We start from the raw sequence: 9,452 nt of genomic DNA, 5'->3' as shown, positions 1-9,452 counted from the left end.
CTGTCAGCGGGTATAAAATTGGCACATGAATTAAGAACTCTGTCGATTAAGAAATATGACCTGTCACGGTATAATAGTGACCTTAGCACGAATATCTGTGAGCAATATTTTGAAACATGACATGAATACATGATGAAAATGATTTATGATTCATGATTGTGAAATATACATGATTTATGCATGCATGATGAGTTTATAACTTGTTTTATTTTATGCTCTATGAAATTTTTATTTTGTATTATCTGTTATTTTTAAATATTGCATTATCATGAAAAACTTATGTTTGATCCGATAAGGAAGCGCAAGTTCTACTTACTGGGCTAGTGTAGCTCATATTCTTTTTATTTTTTTTTTGTTTGAACAGAGGAATAAGGTTAGGATCGGCAAAAAAATTCAGATTTGAAGATCTGCATAGCAAGCTTGAAAATTTGATAGTAAAATTTAGTTATTTTATAATCACAGATTTGTAGTTATTTATAAATATTGAGATTCAGATTGATACTTGCTTTTGATTTAGATGCTCTGAACCAATATTGGTTCGATTATTTGATGAACAATGGAATTGAATCTTTTTATTTGATGGATTTTAGATATTATGATGGATTGACTTCGTTTATCATGTGCTCCATCCCTCGATAGCATGGCCGTGTTATATCCCGGATTTGGGCGTAACAACTCCATGAAGGGATGAAAAATAAACTCTCCTCCACGATCAGTCTTTAAGGACTTTATCTTACAGCCACTTTCTCTCTCAACATGAGCTTTAAACTCCATAAAAATAGAAAATACATCTAATTTCTAACTTATAAAATAAATCCAGATCATCCTTGTAAAATCATCAATAAATAGTAGAAAATACCTCTTATTTTCAAATGAAGGTGTCCTCATAGGATCAAAGATATCTGCATGCACCAACTCTAAAGGTGCCTCTGCTCTCCATACTATCTTTGAAAAAGGGAGATGATGCATTTTTTCATAAACACAATCTTCACAGATTCTATCCTTTTGATCTAGTTGAGGTAATCCAACCACCATCTTCTTTTGTTATAGAAGCTGCAGTTCTTTTTGATTCAGATAACTATATCTTAGATGTCAAAGATAAGATTCATCAGCAACATCACTTTTAAGAGCAATATTGGTTGAATATGTCATTGTTAGAGGAAAATTTTATTTCTTCATTTTACTTTAGCTATCAAGGTCTTGTTCTTCTTATCAATAATTTTACATTCATTGTTGACAAAACAAACTCGATAATCTTTCTGAACTAACTGTCCAATACTAAGCAAGTTATATGCAAGGTTTGGACATATAGAGCATCTTGAATATACCTTTGGCTTCCAATTTTTGTGTTGACAGTAGTTACTCCTTTCTTTGAATTTTTTCTGCTTTTCCATCATTGAGAATCACTTGATTTGTTATGCTTTCATCTAGCTTTACAAAAAGCTCCTTATTTCCAGTCATGTGGTTACTACAACCACTATCAAAAAATCAGACTTTATCTTCTTTAGCTTCAGCATTCATACAAGTGTAAAACACCTATTCTTCCACATTTTCTTTCGTGAAGTTTGCTTCATTTCTTTCTGTCTTCTGATGCAAGCATTTCTTTTGAGAATGATTAGAAACTTTGCACTTTCTGCATTTGAAATAACACTCGAATGATGCATGATTGATTTTTGCAAATAATACAAGAAGAATCTGAATTTTTTTACTTTTGAGGCTGAAAACCTCTTCCACAGCTTCTACTTTTGCCGTGACCTCTTCTTTGATTCTTGACCTCTTCTTTGGTTCCCTTGACCTCTTTTCTTCTCATGTTCATCTCTCGGACAAATGGACTTTGGACTGAAAAGTTTGCTTTAAAGGCTGATTTGATAACTTCCGAATTTTCTTCTTCATGTGATTCAAGAGAACCACTAAGATCAAACATTGACATCTTTGAAAGATCCTTTAATTATTCGATTGCTACATAGTATGATTAAACTTAGGAGAAAGACTCCTAAGAATCTTTCTACAATCTTCTTTTCTTCAATTATATCTCCATAGCCTCTAATCTGATTTACAATTTCAGCTACTCTAGAAAAGAACTCTTTGATAGATTCCGAATCTTCATTTGAAGATTATCAAAACTCCTCCATAGGGATTATAGTCGGATGAAATGACTTTCTCATTTTCTTGAAACTCTTTCTTCAAGTTTTCCAAGCAACTTTGGCTTTGATGATGCCGTAGATGCGAGGGTAAATTGCTCTACTCACTCCTTGATGTAGATACCTCAAAGCAAGAGCATTCTTCTTCACATTCTCTTTGTATTGGACTATTTTTCAGCAGTCCATACCGTACTTGATCCTGTAGTTGGTGGTTTTCATAGTCTTCTTCTATCAAATCCTACAAATCTTAAGAGATGAAGAAGAACATCATTTGGTCTCCAATACCCATAATTTTCATCCTCAAAGATTAGAACTTGACTTTGTGAATAAAAAGAGGGTGCTAGAAGAAGATGAAGGATTGGTAGCCATATCAAGCTAATCGTAGCTTGATATCAAATTTGTTGGGTAAAAAAAGTAATTATAAGTAGGAAGGAGTTTATTTAGAGAAAATCTGAAGAATACTTAAAATTAAAATAGGAAGCTGAATTTGTAAGTTACTGCTTCTACAATTTTTTTTTTCTTTTCTCAACTATTTTGTATTATTAGCTTACAATATTTAAGGCCATAATGCAGCGGATGAAATAAACATTAAATACAACTTTGGAAGTCAAAAAAAACTCATTTTGGAACTAGAACATTACTTATTGATCTTTACAATATTAAAGACTTAATAAACTGACTTAAAACTGTTGCACGCCGTTAAGGAGATTTTTCAAAACATTTGACTTTTCTAGAATGCCACCTTAACTGTTGACTGGGCTACATACTATTTTTTAAAAAATTATAAATTACTCATATTGCCCTATCACTGTCTGCGTCCAAATAATAAGATCAAAATTTTGTGCTGCTGGCAGCCAACTAATTTTTTGGACATAAATGATCACATACCATAATTGATTTTTATATTTTTTTTAAGAACCGGATGGGATAACAATTTTAACAACCCAATCAGTATAATTTCTATTAAAATTTAATATTTAAATGATGGCATTATGATGTGGGCCTTTGAGATCTCCTATTATGTTATATGTAATAATTTAAATAATAATTATTATTTCATTGTTATTCTATTGTGATACTAGTTGCAGAATAAAATAGTGGTTGGTATCTACATTTTCAACCAAATAAAAAAATATTCTAATTAAGATTTATTTGTTAGCTGATAAAAATTTTTATTTGAAAAGAAGGAAAATATAAATATTTAAAAGAATAATTATTTTCAAATAAAGTTAATAAATGATTGGGCTTAGAGGATATTCATGATTTAAAATGTCGGCATTAGCACAATTTATATAGCATTTTTTTTGCTAGCCACAAATCTCATGCATGAAATCTAATAGTCTCATGTATCATGTTGCACCCATGCCTTGTGAAGATGCAAGTCATGATCCAGTCCACACCACGAATTGAATAAATATTGCAGATGATGGATCGTTAGAATAGGTCCAGATCAGCGCATCTTTTTCCACATTTAATTATTAACTATATGGATGGCTCATGATCCAGGAACGATGATTTAAGATTTAAACTGTACAATTGACGCATGTGATGGAGATGCGACATCGGATGCTTGTTTCCATGGCCACATGACTGCATGAGTCCTCGTGGCTTGAACTTTCTTGAGGTGAGAGTTTTGTCCCCGCCAAATCATTGATTAGACGGTGTCGGCAGACGGCATGGGCCTGAACGCGGGAGTCACGTGTCATCCGCCAGCGAGTTCCCGTTGAACCCGGCCCGGCGTCCGACCTTTTGTCCTCCAAGCACTTCTTTTGAAGAATAAAGAGAGAGAACATTATTGGCACCTTTGTTCCCTGAAATTTCTTGTCTACGTATAAATTTACAGAACCGCCCCCACCTCACAAAAAAAAAAAAACACCAAAGGAATCATCGTACAAATGTTGCTCTGGTTTGGAAAACGTATAAACAAAAAAAATAGTAACAATGTAAAAAAATGAGATAAGTTTGGAAAGATAATCCACAACGATAAGCAATAATGAATTAGCAGTCTCGTACTCATTTTTAAAATAATTAACAAAAATTACATTATAGCTTTAATTTTTTTGAACAATTTCGATTATTTTATAAAATAATAATATATTTTTAAAAATCAATCGATAAAAAAAATCAATAATAATTAATAAAATATTATCAATTAATAATTTTATTATTGTGATTATATCATAATTTAAGTAATCATTTTTTTTCAATATTTTTTATTTATAACAAACACAGCACATCAAGAATTTTTTTTTCTTGAGAGAATAAAATAATACAATATTCATATTACAAAACTGGAAAATTTTCTGAAACCATTGTAATTTTAGATTCTTTGTTTGGATTTTATGATGTCATGCCTGTAATGACGCAGGAATCAAGATATTCTATATAATTGAAAGTTCTAAAAAATATATATTGTATGAAACTTAATCTTTATAATTTTATATTGCATATATAAAATTATTTTTAATTTTATAATAAAAGAAGAAAAAATAAATAATTATTTGATTATGGAAAATGATCAACATTCGTATACAATTATCTAGATTCAAATCATTTAAAGTTAATTATTGGGGACTCAAATTTAGAGCTTTGAATTGTTAAGCAGAGAAATATGATTACTTAGATATATTTTAGTCAATTTTTTCCTTGCTATTACAAATACCGGCAAATAGGGCTAAAACGGTAAATTCATATCAAAAATCTAAATAATAGTTGGAGTACCCCGGGGAAATTCTTTTCCTATTACAAATATAGAACGGGGTTTTCGCCCACGGATCCGTCCCCTTCTCTCTCTAAAAACGTCTTTTTAAGCGTCTCTCCCTCGTCTTCTCTCCCCGGGTCTCCGCTCTCCCTCTCTTGCTCTCCTCACCCCCCCACCTTCCTCCCCTCCCTCTCTCTCTCTCCAAAGATTCGGGAAACCGCTCTCATCCACGAAGAAAACCGGCAGCACCCTCCCGATCCAAGCTCGGAGACCACTATATCGGGCGACAGGATCTGATCATCCAATGGCGCGCGTGCCACGGAAGCGGCAGGGCGGAAACCCCAAGGAGGACGGCGACGATGCCACTGGCGTGCCGCCGGAGTCCGCCGAGGAGTCTCCGGCGACGCCCAGAATCCCACTACGAGCAGTTTTCTTCTCCAGCGCTGGCGGCGGAGCCTGAGAAGGATGTTCCGGAGGACAGGCCTGTCCGCGTATACGCCGATGGAATCTACGATCTTTTCCACTTTGGCCACGCTCGAGCCCTAGAACAGGCCAAAAAATCGTGAGATTTCATCCCTCGATTCATCTCTTTCTCTCTCTCTCTCTCTCTCTCTTTTAAATCGTTTCTTTAGTATCTGTTGATTTATAGGGGGTGATTTGGTTATGGATTGCTGCATCCATGAAATTATCTTTTGCACAATATTATAGATCAATTGTGTAGACATGGATGCATTGAGGGCAAGTGTGAAACTGTTCTCTTCTTTTTCTTTTCGTTTTTTCAAAAAAAAAAAAAAGTTGTACTAAAATAAAATTGGTTTTTAATAATGAGATTTGGCAGCAGTATTAGCTGTAGCTAAATATGTCTGGATTGCACAGTTCATGGTTAAGGTATATACGTGTATGAACGGGCATTGCGCATGCGTGCATGCTCTGTTGTTGAAATTTTTAGCCTATTAGTGGTAGGTCACCAAAAAAAGAGAAAAAAGAGGGTTTTTAGGTATAAGATCTCCGAGCATTGAAAACAGTAATATAATTAGGGATCGAAATCAATAATTTGACAAATTGACTCGTCATATTCTTTTTCTTTGGTCAAGTCAGTCAGATTCGAGGATGTAATAACATTCAGAGTTTTTTGGGAATTTGTGGATAAAGTTTTTGCAATTGCAGTTGTGCAGTTTGATATGGACGGTGTAATAGTGCGTTGCAATTGTTGGTGGAGGGTAACTGCAATTGTTCTGTCTGTCTGTCTCTGTGTGTGCACGTGCATGCGCACATGTATGCTGGTTGTGCTTAATCTGAAGTAATAAAATAAATATATATGAAGGACATCTTGAGTTCTTTTTTTTTTCCCCTACCTGATGAATTAATTACTTACATGATAGAGAATTTGGTCATGGTACGTTTTCTTGAGGACCAGTGCTTCAGATGCTATGAACAGGTGTTGACTTTGACTTGATAGTCAGTTATATGACATTTGAGATCTGGAAACATGATGGTAGGTTTGATTAATTTATGAGATAGTCAGTAATATTTCCATCCTGTATAAGAATGCATGTGCTTTATCTTTCTTTAAGATCTTACTGTTTACTTCCATACTAGATAACTATTCTTTGGTGAAAAGTATGTTTGTGAATTGACCAAGTTTTCTTTGCCTTTCAGATTTCCCAACACCTATTTACTTGTTGGGTGTTGCAATGATGAAATCACCCACATGTATAAGGGGAAAACTGTCATGACTGAATCCGAGCGCTATGAGTCACTCCGCCATTGCAAGTATGTAGTGTTCCATCCATCTTGCTTCCTAAGTATATTTTTTAGAAAGAAATTCAATGATTAGGTGCGCCTCAAATGTTGTTCATTATTTTATTGCTTTGGTTGCCACTCATCCAGTCATCCTAGAAGCTACATCTATCTAGTGGTATGGCGATCTTATTTTTGGTGGTAACAATTTAGTTTATGCTAGCTAACTAAATTGTGAATCTAAAGTTTTTTTGTTATTGTTTATGGTGTAATAGTTGTGATTTTTTTTTTTTAAATTCTTTTTTTGGATTGATGTAGAACTAAACAGACAATTTTGGAAAAGGAAGTTGGAGAAGCAATGTTATCTAGTCACTCAAGTATCGTGTAATTTAGCTGAGGAATAATAACTACAAACAGGAGTATGTTAAGTAGAACAGTGCAAGATATGTAATCACTTGACTTAGTGAAAATAAAGCATAAATTAGAAGAATGCATGGGTTGATCAAACAGAAGGAGTATGTTAAGTAGAACAGTGCAAGATATTTAATCATTTGATGTTGAAAATAAAGAGCGTAAATTAGAAGATTTAACTTGTAATTTAGTTGAAGAATAATAACTACAAGCATAGTATGTTAAGTAGAACAGTGCAGGATATGTAATCATTTGACTTATTGAAAATAAAGCATAAATTAGAATAATGCATGGGCTGATCGAGGTTTGTACTTTTAATATCTTAGAGTTTCAGTTACATTATGTTTCCTAAACTTATGCCTTCTAAACCCAGTGGTTATGGTTATAGGATTCTAATATTACCAGTTTGTGGGTGTTTCAACTGAGCAGTTAGTAATTTTGTTTTGATTTATGATGAAATGTCATTAATTTTCTTCGATCTGTTTTCCTCATTTTTATGCACTATTTGCATTTTTCTGTTTTTATCATGACAGTTCCTTCTTGACACATGCTTGTCTTGTATTCATGCAATAGTTCTTTCATTTCTGGATTCAATCGGTTTGCTTACTTGTGCGAACATATGTGGTGCAGACTGATTTGCTGTGCTTTTTGTTTCTATTTTAGCTGTGCTTTCTTTCTCCATGTAATTTTGGTATTTATTACGTGTCATGAGAAAGCTGGAGTCTCTTCTGCTTGTCAATTGTATGCAAGTTAATATGTTCTACTTCTCATCATAGGTGGGTTGATGAGGTTATTCCTGATGCTCCATGGGTCATCACACAGGAGTTCCTGGACAAACACAAGATTGATTTTGTGGCTCATGATGCCCTCCCGTAAGATCGATCAGCATAAGTATATCCACATTTGATAACATTTTCTGCAAATTTCTACTTGTGAAAAGGATTTCTGCTTCATGCTTAGCTTCAATGGTGAAATTCTTTGTCAAATGATCTACATACTAGTTAGAGGTAAACCTAAGGAAAAGCAAGACTGCAGAAGATGGATCAAGATAAATGAATCACCTCATGACGTGGTGATATCCTTAATTCCATTATGATTGTCTAATGTTTTTGGACCACAATATCCTTCCAAATGTGTGTATTTTTTTTTGTGTGTGCAAGTGGAGATAGAGATAGAGAGAGAGAGAGAGAGAGAGAGAGAGAGAGAGAGAGAGAGAGAGACTCTACTCCTCTACATGAACTGTTGATTCCAGTTCTTTTTTGAAATTTGTAGCTGTTAGATTGCATGATTATATCCATGTACATTGCAATCTTGATTCTTGCTGTTATGTGCCCATATTGGTGCTGTAACTTGTCTTCATATTTTTGTTATGCTTGTAGATATGCGGATGCAAGTGGAGCTGGCAAAGACGTTTATGAATTTGTTAGTTCTCTGAATGGAATTGGGATGATAGATGATTTATTTGTTTATTTCCATTTATTGATTAGTTAATAGTTGACTAGTATATTCTTTTGTTGTAGGTCAAATCTGTTGGAAAATTTAAGGAAACAAAGCGCACAGATGGCATATCTACCATCAGATATCATAATGAGGATTCTGAAGATTACAATGAATATGTGAAGAGAAATTTAGCACGAGGATACACAAGGAAGGACCTTGGCGTGAGCTATGTGAAGGCATGATAATACGCTGAAAGCTTACTTTCATCCAGAAATATGGATATTCTTATCTAACACTGTCACTGATCTTTGTGCATTTTTTCACTTGTGGTGTTGTTCTAAGTATTGATTGGTGTCTCCTGATTTATTGCTATCAGGAAAAGGCAACTGAGGGTGAACATGGAACTCACTTAAATTGCGTGAGAAAGTAAAGGCACAGCAAGAAAAGGTAAGCTTTGGTTGCTAAGCTTATATTCAGCTTTTTTTTTTGCTAGTTCATAATGACTGAATCATACAGGATGAATGAAGAGAATGCTTTCCAGATGTAGGAATAGAGAATAAAAGAAAGTGCTATCCTCTGGATGTGCACCTAGAATTTTATATAAATGTCTTAGATCTGTTGTTCATGTTGCTCTTTTGTGGCCGTCTTGTGTGCTTGTGCATGGAGTCAAATTGAAGGAACAGTAACACTTGGGCATAGCACCACATTCATGGTCCAATGAGCAACCTGGATGGCTCATCGGCACTCATGCTGCAATTTCTGTGCATGTGTCCAATAGATAGCATCACGAGCTTGATGTCATATACTATGTAACAACTAAGTTGATGCTTCATTGGTGGCTTCATATAATTATTTGACAACAATGCAGATAACAGGCAACTGTACAAAAGCCCATGATGGTCTCATATCCTGTGGCATCAAATTGACACAAGGCAACCAAAACAATCCTTCTACCAATCGATTTTCATGAATAAGATAGTTTAAGATAACTGGAGGTGTTTGCTTATGAAATGCCTTAA

At 34.3% G+C, this 9,452-nt stretch overlaps 1 pseudogene; it reads left to right on the top strand.

The window, feature by feature from the left end:
* Positions 1 to 4,905: 4,905 nt before the first annotated feature.
* LOC105037363 (choline-phosphate cytidylyltransferase 2-like) lies at positions 4,906 to 8,863 on the top strand (annotated as a pseudogene).
* Positions 8,864 to 9,452: the final 589 nt, after the last annotated feature.

This window comes from Elaeis guineensis, chromosome 13 (assembly GCF_000442705.2).
Source record: "Elaeis guineensis isolate ETL-2024a chromosome 13, EG11, whole genome shotgun sequence".
NCBI lineage: Eukaryota > Viridiplantae > Streptophyta > Magnoliopsida > Arecales > Arecaceae > Elaeis > Elaeis guineensis.
This window is presented reverse-complemented; position numbering and strand designations above follow the sequence as displayed.